At 48.0% G+C, this 13,734-nt stretch overlaps 1 protein-coding gene across 3 annotated transcripts in view; it reads right to left on the reverse strand.

The window, feature by feature from the left end:
- DAB2IP (DAB2 interacting protein) overlaps window positions 1-13,734 on the reverse strand; it is a 314,157-nt gene that overhangs the window by 269,071 nt on the left and 31,352 nt on the right. The window lies entirely within an intron of this gene.

Here is a 13,734-nt window from a genome sequence, read left to right on the forward strand (position 1 = left end):
ATGTACAGTCCACCACCCTACCCCCCCTTGCCTTTTATGTACTATATGTTGAATAAAGGATTTTATTTCTTTTTCACTACGTAATATTATTGCAGGAAGTGGTAAATATTGTACCCCAAGGTAGAACAAAGCACAGCAAAGGCACCAAACATTACTGTTGGCTCTCAGCATCAAATTGCTCCCTTAAAGCATCCCTAATCCTTGAAGCCCTTTCCTGGGCCTCCCTAGTAGCCCTGCTCTCTGGCTGAGCAAATTCATCCTCTAGGCGTCGAACCTCGGAGGTCCATTCCTCACTGAATCTTTCACCCTTCCCTTCACAAATATTATGGAGGGTACAGCACGCGGATATAACAGCGGTGATGCTGCTTTCCCCCAAATCTAGCTTCCCATGAAGACAACGCCAGCGGGCTTTCAAGCGGCCAAAAGCACACTCCACAGTCATTCTGCACCGGCTCAGCCTGTAGTTGAACCGGTCCTTGCTCCCGTCAAGCCTCCCTGTATACGGTTTCATGAGCCATGGCATTAAGGGGTAAGCGGGGTCTCCAAGGATCACAGTGGGCATTTCGACGTCCCCTACTGTGATCTTGCGGTCTGGGAAAAAAGTCCCGGCCCTCAGCCTCCTGAACAGGGAACTGTTCCGAAAGATGCGTGCATCATGCACCTTTCCAGGCCATCCTGAGTAAATGTCAGTGAAACGCCCATGGTGATCCACAAGCGCTTGCAGAACCACGGAGAAATACCCCTTGCGATTAACGTACTCTGATGCCAGGTGGGGTGGTGACAGAATAGGAATATGCGTCCCATCTATTGCCCCTCCACAGTTAGGGAACCCCATTTCTGCAAAGCCATCCACAATGTCCTGCACGTTTCCCAGAGTCACAGTTCTTCTTAGCAGGGTGCGATTAATGGCTGTGCAAACTTGCATCAGCACCATTCCAACGGTAGACTTTCCCACTCCAAACTGGTTCGCCACCGATCGGAAGCTGTCTGGAGTTGCCAGCTTCCAGATTGCAATAGCCACCCGCTTCTCCACTGGCAGGGCAGCTCTCAATCTCATGTCCCTGCGCCGCAGGGTAGGGGCGAGCTCAGCACACAGTGACATGAAAGTGGCTTTTCTCATCCGAAAGTTCTGCAGCCACTGCTCGTCATCCCAGGATTGCAGGACAATGTGATCCCACCACTGAGTGCTGGTTTCCCGAGCCCAAATGCACCGGTCCATGGAGCTGAGCACGTCTGTTACTGCCACAAGCAATTTAGTGTCTTCAGCGTCAGGCGATTCAATATCATTGTCTGACTCCTCACTATCACTTTGCAGCTGAAGGAATAGCTCCACTGCCATGCGTGATGTGCTGGCAACATTCATCAGCAAGGTCCTCAGCAGCTCAGGCTCCATTTATAACTAAAACCGCTGAAATAGCGCTGCAGAATCACAATGCCGCCAAACTGCTCGGAATCTGTAGCAAAGCACCATGGGGCGTTGGAACAGGAAGCGGAAAGACCCGCACACTTCCTTCCCCTTCCCACAAGCCACAGCGCCAAAATGGGATGAGGTGCTCTGTGGGATAGCTGCCCACAATGCACCACTCCCAACAGCGCTGCAAGTGCTGTAAATGTGGCCACACTGCAGCGCTGGTAGCTGTAAGTGTGGCCACACTGCAGCGCTGGCCCTACACAGCTGTACGAACACAGCTGTAATTATCAGCGCTGCAAAACTGTAAGTGTAGCCATACCCTAAGTGCTTCTGTTTCCCCAACTCCCACGAAGGAGCCTCATTAACTTTGGACAGTAGGAGAGGACATTACATGGAGGGCTCATGGTTTGCTGGTTAGATTAAGGGATGAGAGTCATCTGGGTTTGAATCTTGCCTGCCGCTGGTTTGCCGTTTGACTTAGGGCAAGTCACTTAAATGCTCTGTATCTCAGTTTGTCCAACTGTAAGTGGACAGAATACTTACCCTGCCCCCGGGGCATTCTGCAGCCTCGGCTAACATGGAAAGCACTGAGAGCTCTTTGGATGAAAGAGGCTAAAGCTCTCTCCTTTGGCTACAGCTTGGGTTACTCACTCCTTCTTGTTGTTGCTCACCTGATTCCCTGCATTTGTTGTTCTCCAGTGGATGTGAACCTGTTGCCTGGAGACACTGAGGGGTCTGAAGGATTTAGTCGTCAGTATTGGACTATTCAGTCATGAGACTTTGCAAAACATCTGTATCATAGGCTGCAATTTCCATTGTCTCTCACAGACAAAAGGATGCCAACAACAAAGAAGATAAAATGGTAGGCAATGCAAGGACAAATGTGCACCCAGGGAAGCTCTACCTCTGAGAAAACTGGGGCTTCTGCCCCACTCGAGTGGAAAGAATGAAAGCCCAAGGAAATTTCCCTTTCATCCCATTTCTCTGCCATTGACAGCTGTTACGTGAACAGTGTTGAGCTGTCATCTTGCAAAGGAAGGATCTGTATGGGAACAGATTTAACAAGCTTTGTGGCACAATCCATGGTGGCCTATGTCTATACTGTGGCTGGGAGCGTGCCAGTCAAGCTGATGCACTAAAACGAGTGGTGTGAACACTGCAACACTGGCAGCGGCTCAGGCTACCTGCCTAAGCCCACACTTGGCTGGCCAGCCCAAGTGACCACCAGGAACACAAAATCCACACTGCTAAGCACTCCAGAGCAGCAGCAGGACAACTTCAGGCAAAGCATCTACACTTCAAAGAACAGCCTGGTAGCCACAGAAAAGGGCCCTTTCAAAACTGTACTTAACTGATGACAGATTTGTGCAATTACGGGGTAGTGAAGGAAGGTTAAACCTGAAATTCAAACCTGCAGCCACTTCTGCCTGGTTCCCTTACAGGGACTATCACGTTAACCCAGCTATCGTAAGAATGGACAAGCGGATTCAGATAAAACCAAGAAGAGCCCCAGACTTTTGCCCCAAAACTCAAAGCAACGTGCCCAACGTTTCCTGCAGAATTCCTGACCCTGCACCAACCAGGAATGGCTGAACATCTCAACTCACAGAACCTACAAAAGTTAAACACAGATTTTAAAAATACAGAACTGCAATATTGCCAGTGAAACCCTAAAAACACTCTGACGAATAGCAGCCAAGTTGATTTAGACTCTCTAAAAATAAAGTTGTACAAAAACTTGAGATCAGCCCTGTTCCACCCTGACTGCTAAGTTGAGACTGACACTGTGTCCTCTAACTTGATGGTTTACGATCGAGCTCAAACATGTTACCATTTTGCAATGGAGAAAACCCTGCAGTCCTGGCCTGTCCCAAGCACTCAGAGGAGGCACTCCCGATCACATGGCAAGCACAGAGGCGATGAAAACTGTGTCTAAGTGAAAATGCTACCAGCACAATTGTATGATGCTCATGTTTTATGTATAATGAGAGAATGGTCTGACGGACATGCAAGGGGCTTTCAAGCAGCTTCAGAGAAGGTTTTTGCTAATGCTCCATTGATTCTTTATGGCGTCTTTAATACCTGCCAGGCACACAACCCCAAAGTTCCTAAGCTGCAGCCTCACTGAGCCGTTCTTTTTGGCAGGGCCCTGGCTCCACGTCAGCAGCGCAAACACTATAACGTAACAAGTCCTATGTTGTTTGCCTCCTTATTTGAAATTCCATAGGCAGTGGAGAGAAAACAAAACCACACAGGCCCTTGCAGACAAATGCCACCCCCAGCAGAGACATGGGGATCGATGTGCAGTATTGCCTCTCAGCCCAGCTGTGATTTCTCCCCTCTGCAGATTGCTGTGGCCATTTGTTGCAGCTCTGCTGCCCCCTGCAGGAATACTGAGGAATTTAATCCTTGAAATGCTCTAATAAAAATCACACTGGGGTTCTCTATTGTTCTGGTTTGGAGCAATTTATTTCCTTCAGAAAGCTTGGCTCAGACACAGAATTTGGTTTCCAGATGCACTCACATTTGGGTTCTTCAAGAACCCAAATAAAGCCAAAATATGTGTAGCAGTTTATTTTTCCAAGAGCTTTTTTTCCCCCTTTAAGAAAATGCTTCAGAGCCTTTTGGGGAGCTAAAAGAAGGAACTTTTTTAAAAAATTCCAGAATTCAGGAACAAAAATGCCACCAGCAGTGGAGATCTCACTTCTTATCTGAGCTGAATAAATGATGCCGTGAGGCATTAAGAATAACTTAAGAAAACACAGAATGGTCCCACTCTGCAGTGCTGTAGATAGCCATCTCCATGCCCTAACCTCAGTGCACTTTATAGACTTACTCTCCTCATCTCACTGAGGGGGAAACTCAGACACACAGAGGGGTGCGTCACAAGGCTATTGGAGGTTATGGTCTTGCCACCCTTACTGCTGCCTGCAGAGCTAGGCTCCCAGCTAGCAGCTATGGAGCTTCCTGCACCCAGGAGAGGTTCCTGGAGGTGGGTCTGACCCAGCCCCAGTAGCAGCCCTTGCAGGAGAAGAGGAAGTCCCATCCCTCCCCAGCCTGGCCAGGAGTAGCAGCTAGAGCCCGGCCAGACAGTAGGAGCCCTCAGCTGGGGCACCCCAGCCCAGCCTGTCCCTAGTTCTGGGCCCAGCACTCCGAAGCTAAAGGGTGGGGGTGGGGTGGAAGTTGCGACCAATGTTCCCTCTAATTTTTTAGATCCATGTGCGGGATGAATTTTATTATATGCACCAATATGGAGCTTGTGTGCAGGACGGTGGGGCAGAGGGGTTCGGAGTGTGGGAGGGGGCTCAAGACTGGGGCAGAGGGTTGGGGTGTGGGCTCTTGGGAGGGGCTGAGGGGTTTGGGTGCAGATGGTCCTGGGGCTGCAGCAGGGAGAGAGGACTCTCCCTAGTCCTCTCTCGCCACAGCAGCCCCAAGTCCGGCAGAGAGAGGCGTCTCTCCCTCTTGGACGAGTGCACGGCCCTTGATAACCTACTGCACAGCCGCACAGCTTAGAGGGAACTTCAGTTGTGACCACAGTGGCATTTGACCACAGCACCCTGGGCTGTCACCCACCCATTAGGCCAGCCCTGCTCCCCCAATAGTGAGGACCCCCCATACCATGCCACCCTCGCTTCTCTGGCCAGAAGCCACTGCTCTCTGGCCACCCAGCTCTGAAGGCAGCATAGAAGTTCCTCCTACAATAGCAAGATTTCATGGGGGAGACCAGATTTCATAGTCCGTAACGTGTTTTTCATGGCCGTGAATTTGGCAGGGCCCTACTCACGTGCTTCACTTTAACCAGTTCACACTGGACTGGGGACATGGCGCTCAACCTTTTGCAGGATGGAGCCCTAAGGGTTCATCCACTGCTCTCTAAGCAGGGCTGGCCTATCTGGGCCCCAGCCCAGGGTGACCTGCCAAAGAGGGCGCGTGCACAGGGTTTGGATTCCCACCTCAGCTGGACTGACAAAGGCGGCAGGCAGGCAGGCAGGCAGGCAAGCAGCAGCAGCACTGGAGAGGGGGGTCGGGGGGAAGAGACCCGAGTTGCAGGGGGGCAGCTGGACGACCAGCCGTCCGGATCAAGTGACTCCTCTGGTGCCCCTCCTCTGCCCGGCTCCACGTGTGCAGCCACTGCTGTTCCTGTCCCCCGCCTCCCCCTCAGAGCCACCCCTGGCCACTTCAGACCATCACTGGGAGGGTCCACCTGTCTCCTGGGGCCGGGGGGGGGAGCTGATGGGTTGTTCTCCTCCCCCACACACACACGTGCTCCCGACTTCCACTGAGCTGGGGTGATGGGACAGGGGGAATCTGTGTGTGTTGCTGCTTCTCTGGGTCTGGACACAACTGACCTTGAGTGCTTTCTTAAAGCGACAGCGTACTCATACACTCAGGCGCACATGCGCGCACACACACACACACCCACACCCCACTAGGGCTCCCTGCATTCAGGTCCCTTCCTCACCTGGGCTGTGCTGAGGTATCAGCAGCTGCTGCTCTCCTGCCCCCTCCTTAAGCAGCCCAAGGGGTGCACAGGGCAGAGGAGAAGCAGTCCAGTGCGGGAGCGAGCAGCAATACCAATTTCCCCACATGAGTGCAGGAGGGAGATGCAGGAGGTAGGAGTGAAGGGGGCACAGGAGAGAGGTGCAGGAGTTGGGGTGAAGGGGGCACAGTGCAGGGGTTGGAGTGAAGGGGACACAGTGGAGGGCTTAAGGGTGCATGAGGGAGATACCGGGGTAGGAGTGAAGGGGGCACAGTACAGGAGTTAGGGGCACAAATGTTGGGGCTGAGGATGGAAGTGCAGGGTTGGGGTGAAGGGGCACAGTACAGGGGTAGAGGGGAAGGAAGGTGGGGAGCCCATGGGAGGGCACCGCACCCATGAGGTCAGGAGCACCAAAATGCATGTTCGCCCAGGGTGCTATTTCCCCCCAGGCCAGCCCTGTCTAAGTGTCTGGGACCCTGCACCATTCAAGTCAAATGGGAGCAGAATCAGCCCTTAGCTGCATGTCTTCCATTGACATAGTAAGAGTTGCTCTCCATATTTAATTCTATATCTTGCCTTTTAAATCAGCACTGTATTCATCTTTTGTTCCCTCCGTCTGATTACATTTTTACTATTGACTCACTCACACCAAAACGTAGCAGGAAACTGCTAACTGAGCTAGTCTGTAACTTTGACAGATGCTGCTGCATGTGGCTATGTTTCAATTGTCTCAGACAAATGATAAATGCCTTTATTGCATGGTCACATGTCAGCAAACTTGCCAAGAGGTTAGAACATCGTTTATTTGCCAAAGACGTGTGCAGCAGGCCAATCATATAACTGCACGTTTCAGATGAACTAGGGCTTGGTAAAACATTCCCAACAAAATCAGGAAACAGCAGAAATTTTATATTTTAGCCTTCCAGGCCAAGGCTAAAAATATATATATTTCCCCTTCCAAAAAATGAACTGTAAAGCTCTCTCCCTCAAAACAAGCCTGTTTTCAAATGAAGACCATTCCCTCCCCACCATATATACATTTCTGAATGCAGTACGCTGAATTTTCACATTGTAGCACAAAACCAGTCATTTAATGACAAATTTTAGAAACAGCAACATTTCTAAGCCAAAAATTTTCTTTTATGCCTGGAACAAAACTGCACATTTTTTCATGCAACTGGGGGGTGGGGAAGGAGAGGAGAGAGGAAGAGAAAAAAAAAAAAAAAAACAAAAAAAAACACACACACAAATTGTTGTCCTTTTCAAATTACCAGAAATTTAGCAACATTGGCTGAATTCGAAACAGGGAAATCCATATACATAAATACACACAAAAACAGGCTGCAGGCCCGACATCAATGTAGGCGAAGCAGGGAAGGAAATATTCTTGTTAGCACAAACAGGCAGGATGCTTTTAGATTCTTTTAAAGATGCAACATCTGAGGCAGCACCATTTATGAAAGACATGTAGCAATGATCCAGGTGGGTTGCCATACAAATCTCAAAAGTCAGGAATTGGTCATTTCTGCTTGATCTCTTTGTGGTTGAACGAGCTGGAAACACATATGGCAGACAGAAACCAAGAGAACACAGAAGGCCCAGGATCTGGGAAGGGTTTTTTTGGAAACCTACTCAGAATCTGAGGAAGGTCAGATTATTCAAAGTGGAACAGGAACTGAATAAAGTTGTGGGATTGCCAGGGTACTTGAGAACTGCCAGTTGGAGCCATCAATCCTGGGACACACAAAACCCACTAGAGAATGGACTTCCATCCCTGACCTGGGGCTCACACTCAATTTGCAGGACAGCTCCTATGCTTACCTAGGTCTGTGGTGCAGGCTGCTAAAATATTTGGATTGGAAGCCACTTAGACCTAGGCAGGGAAAGCATAGAATGTTATTCACTGGACTGCCCTGGGTAAAGACCCTATCTGCAGGCCCCTCTCTTCCTCCTCCCAAGCTCTAGGGAGACCTGCAGGGGATGGCAGGAAGTGAAATCCAGCACTCTCCCATGGGTCAGAGAGGCAAAGGGGCGCAAGGAGAAAGAGCGGCAAGTGGAGAGAAAGAGGAGAGATTCAAGAGACACAGCACTTCTCTGTGAGTAACTTCCCTGGGAGCCTGCAAAACTCCGACTCCTGACCCTTTCCTTCCCACAGAGGCCTAATAGTCTGGAGCATAGGAGGAAAGACTGTTAGGACAGAACAGTGATTGGCTGCTTCAAGTGCTGAGAACAGCAGCTGCCTCGGAACTAAAGCTAACATAAGAACAAACCACATAGATCGAGTGGGGAAGAGGCAGCTTTCCCCTCAGCATTCAACATGGAGGTCTAGGATACACCAGAAGATGCTCACACAAACGCTGACTGATCTGTTGGTATCTGCCCACAGCAGACTTGACACTACTCACCATACAGTCACTAACAAAGCAGGCTCCAGCAGTACCACTGCGGACTTTGCAGTTGTACAGCTTCTTTCCTCTCAGTGGTGCAGAGCATGTTATGAGTCATAGGAACATCATTCAACTCACTAAAGAAGGGCAGCCACTTCTGGGCTGAAGCCTGGCAGTACTTTAATTATACACAGCAATGCAGCAGCTGCTTGGCATAGCAAGTGAAGACAACTGTATTCAAGAGACCTGCAGTAGTACGACACCCTCTAGAACCACCCTGGTACTGACTTAGGAAGAGGAGTGCCACTTGCTGAGTCACTAACCCATTTACCTGCAGTACCGTGGTCTCCCTGGGAGGTCTCCCAGCCAAGTGAGCAACCCCAACTCTGCTTAGCCCATGACAGCTGACTACATCACAGCCCAGAAAGGATGGTAGCAAAGTACAGTCGTTGGTCTGAATGCTGTGTCAGCAAAGCTGTGCCAGGCAGGTACACTGTATGCAGTACAGATGTAGCCATGTTGGCAGGTACATTGACTGTGTTTTCTCACGATTTGATGTGTAATATGTTATCCTGTATTTATCCACAAAGTGGATGTGCTCTGTATGACAGGATATGGCTGAGACAGCTCTGAAAAGTGCAGGAAGTTGGAGGAAAGAGGCTCTTGAAATGCAGATTTTAATCCATCCCTTGACAAGCTTCACAGGTCTGTGTCCTATGTTATAGGCCCCCAAATGGAGCTGGTTTTCTCAATTCTCCATATGCTACTGGATCACATCCTTCCTATTTCATTTCTGTTTTAACTCAGCCGGACGACCAGACGCAGGAAAGACTACACCATTCAGGCCTCTTTAATGTGTCATTTTCATTCCTAGAGCCGTCATCTTCTTATAGCAGAAACCAAACTTAGGCAGCAGAAGTAGGAGCAATTGCTGCTGGCTTTTGCATAAGTACTGTTTGCTTTGGCCTGGCCGCTTTGTGGTCTCTTTGCCCCTAGGCAGGAGATTTCCATTAAGTAAGTGACGTAGATTTGTTTCATCTGGGGCTCACAGAAATCAGAGAATTAGCACAATACCAGGATGCTATTGTTTTAGCCAGTTGCATGGTTTCTAGAGCACATCAGGCTCCATAAGTGCTACACACTGGTCTCTGACAGCCCCTCGGCAACGGAGCAAATGCCATTTTAATGATTCTCTGAATTTTGTACTGGTGAACAACGGTGGATTCACAGCCCTGGCATGGAGGGTCTCTTTATGCACAGAAGAACTACAGCACGAGAGTGTCAGCATAAACTGCCCTCACCCACGTTGGCCAATGTGCCCCAACCACGACCCAGAGGGACCACTGGCAAGGCCGAGGTTCCATAACTCACTCAGATGTCAGCCTCTGCCAAACCCATCGAACACAGGCACGTGGTCCATTCCCACCTTGCTCCACACAGGCCTTTAAACTGTCCCCAGGCAGTCCCTAATTTTGAGGACTGCCCACGGTTTCAGACTGGAACCAGAGACCTGGAGGTCAAAGTTCTGCATCTGGCAGACATTTCTTGGAGCCATTTAGCCCCTCGAGAAAAGATTTTATTTTAAAAACTTAAAGCTTTCTAATGTTGAAAGTTTATTAGTAATGAAAAAATAATCAGTTTCCCCATCACCTCCCTTCTGGCCTGACCCTCCATTACCCCCTTTCCTGCTGAAGCCAGAGGAGATGCAGATATTCAACACCCCTCAGAACCAGCCCTGTTCAAAGGGTTCTCATTCTGCATATGGGCCAATAGCTTTTTGCTGGTTTAACAGGACACCAGTTCTTACTGACAGGTTGGTCGACAATATCTTAAGGACAAATGGTTCGACACATGGACTGCGTGTGCGGTCATTAAAATAGGTAATTGGAAACTGCACGACAGATTATCAGTACTTATAAATGGACTGAGAGAAACATAGAATGAATGTAAAGGCTGGAAGCACGTACACCAGTCCCACAGCTTCTAGGGTCATACAGGAGAAACAACGAGAGAGTTTGGAAGCAGCCTGTGCTATTGGCTCTAGCCACACTGGGAAAGAGGTTGTCCATCTACATTCGCACACAAACAGGACAAACTAATGGCCTCTGGCGTCCTTAAAACTAAGTGAACCCCTACAAACATACATTTTATTACTGTATTTCATTTTCACATTTGCACACTGGTTCACTAAACAGTCCTAGCAAAAGGTGTTCTCAGAGCATTTGTAACATGGCTGGAACCAGAAGTCACTTGAGAAGGAGCTGGAAATAAGGTGCGTTAGACCAAAAAAAGATTGAGGTGGCATTTGGGTAAGCCTGCAAATTCAGGGATGCTGAGCCAGAGGAAAATCAACCTTTTCCAGGTTCCTCTACCACCAATAGCAACTTCTCCTCCTTACTCAGGATTCCATCAACATGGTGCATTCCAGGGCACAGTAGCAAAGGTAAACAGCTACTGCAGCAGCAAGACATTGTGGAGTCTTTTTGGGGTTCTTGCTGTTTCTGAATTGGGGTTGGGGCAGGCAGCTTGCTCCCCTGAGAGACTACACAAGGTTTATTGCATTGATCTCTCCCCAAAACATCCTTCACACCAATGGTCTCCAAATCCAATACCCTGGGCCTGCCCCATCTTTCCTTTTTACTTCATTTGATCTTGGCTATCCACACATCAGCAGATTTCAAAACAGGCACGGATATTGATTTTTTCCCCCATCATGTGAATAAGTAATAGCCCAGAACTTATTTATTTTGTTTTGCAGACCAGTGAATTATAGCCCATCAAATAAATTCTCATTTTTCAAAATACAGCACACAGCTTTTTAAGAATATATTTGTTCCATTGTTCCTTTCCCCCAGAGAAATCAAAACTTCATCATATAAACAGAAAGACACAATATTCTAATATTGCAATGATTGGAGGGCAGGATTGAGAGACTGCTCTGAGCAAGATCTATAATGGGACACATCACTAGAGTGAATTGTCTGGGGGGATAAGGGTGCTGAGTGGGGGAGATTTAGCAATATTTAAGCTATCATAATTGAACATATATTCATAGATTCATAGACTCTGGGACTGGAAGGGACCTCGAGAGGTCGAGTCCAGTCCCCTGCCCTCATGGCAGGACCAAATACTGTCTAGACTATCCCCGATAGACATTTATTTAACCTACTCTTAAATATCTCCAGAGATGGAGATTCCACAACCTCCCTAGGCAGTTTATTCCAGTGTTTAACTACCCTGACAGTTAGGAACTTTTTCCTAATGTCCAACCTAAATCTCCCTTGCTGCAGTTTAAGCCCATTGCTTCTTGTTCTATCGTTAGAGGCTAAGGTGAACAAGTTTTCTCCCTCCTCCTGATGACACCCTTTTAGATACCTGAAAACTGCTAACATGTCCCCTCTCAGTCTTCTCTTTTCCAAACTAAACAAACCCAATTCTTTCAGCCTTCCTTCATAGGTCATGTTCTCAAGATCTTTAATCATTCTTGTTGCTCTCCTCTGGACCCTCTCCAATTTCTCCACATCTTTCTTGAAATGCGGTGCCCAGAACTGGACACAATACTCCAGCTGAGGCCTAACCAGCGCAGAGTAGAGCGGAAGAATGACTTCTCATGTCTTGTTTACAACACACCTGTTAATGCATCCCAGAATCACGTTTGCTTTTTTTGCAACAGTATCACACTGTTGACTCATATTTAGCATATGGTCCACTATGACCCCTAGATCTCTTTCTGCCATACTCCTTCCTAGACAGTCTCTTCCCATTCTGTATGTGTGAAACTAATTGTTCCTTCCTAAGTGGAGCACTTTGCATTTGTCTTTATTGAACTTCATCCGGTTTACCTCAGACCATTTCTCCAATTTGTCCAGATCATTTTGAATTTTGACCCTGTCCTCCAGAGCAGTTGCAATCCCTCCCAGTTTGGTATCATCTGCAAACTTAATAAGCGTACTTTCTATGCCAACATCTAAGTCGTTGATGAAGATATTGAACAGAGCCGGTCCCAAAACAGACCCCTGCGGAGCCCCACTTGTTATACCTTTCCAGCAGGATTGGGAGCCATTAATAACTACTCTCTGAGTATGGTTATCCAGCCAGTTATGCACCCACCTTACAGCAGCTCCATCTAAATTGTATTTGCCTAGTTTATCGATAAGGATATCATGCGAGACCATATCAAATGCCTTACTAAAGTCTAGGTATACCACATCCACCACTACTGCCTTTTCCATAAGACTCGTTATCCTATCAAAGAAAGCTATCAGATTGGTTTGACACGATCTGTTCTTTACAAATCCATGCTGGCTATTCCCTATCACCTTACTGCCTTCCAAGTGTTTGCAGATGATTTCTTTAATTACTTGCTCCATTATCTTCCCTGGCACAGAAGTTAAACTAACTGGTCTGTAGTTTCCTGGGTTGTTTTTATTTCCCTTTTTATAGATGGGCACTATATTTGCCCTTTTCCAGTCTTCTGGAATCTCTCCCGTCTCCCATGACTTTCCAAAGATAATAGCTAGAGGCTCAGACACCTCCTCTATTAACTCCTTGAGTATTCTAGGATGCATTTCATCAGGCCCTGGTGACTTGCAGGCATCTAACTTTTATAGTCACCTCAACCAGGTCTCTGAGTATATCTACACAGCAAAGAAAAACCCACAGTTGCAGGTTTTTCTTTGCTATGTAGACATACCCCCTGAGACCAGATAAGCAAATGGTTCAAGAACAGACACCAACAGCTGCTGAAGAAACCTGCAGGAGACAAGGACTAGTTTCCTCTGCTTTGAGGGTACCCTGATAGGTGACGAATTATTGGCTGCCCATTTTTGAATTACTGAGGATTTGCTTCCCTTCTCAAAACCTTTTACCAACATACACCACCACCTGGACACACACTCTAGCCCCAAAATAAATGGGGGGGGGGTGTATGAAATATCTTCACTGAAGTATGTTTGGAGATTTGATAGTAGCTAACCCAAAGATTAAAGGCCCTAGCAGCACATGGCTGACAGTAATACAAACTATAGGCAGACCATGTAGCTACAATATTGCTTACACTCAAAAAAGGTTAAAAGTACCCCGTGTTTCCAGATACATGTCAAGTGCCCCAGGAACCTGACAAACAGCCAAGTCCTATGGCCGAACTAACAGGGGATGACGTGTGATATGGGGAGGAGATTACAGGACTTGGAGTCCAAAACTCCCAAATTCCACTCTTGACCCCAACATGGATTCAGCGTGACCTTGGGCAAACCTTTGTGCCTCAGTTTTCCCACCTCCAACATGGGGATCCAAGTAGTACTCTAGTTCACGAGGAGTTCTGGGGCTGAAATGTTTGCAGTGTACTTTGAGAGCTTTGGATTGATTGTGCTAGAGAGGGGCACAGTATTATTAGGAAGAATGCTCCCCACTTGTACATGAGAACAGCAGCTAAGCACGTATATACACAGTGCGCC

This window comes from Gopherus flavomarginatus, chromosome 17 (genome assembly GCF_025201925.1).
Source record: "Gopherus flavomarginatus isolate rGopFla2 chromosome 17, rGopFla2.mat.asm, whole genome shotgun sequence".
Taxonomy (NCBI): domain Eukaryota; kingdom Metazoa; phylum Chordata; order Testudines; family Testudinidae; genus Gopherus; species Gopherus flavomarginatus.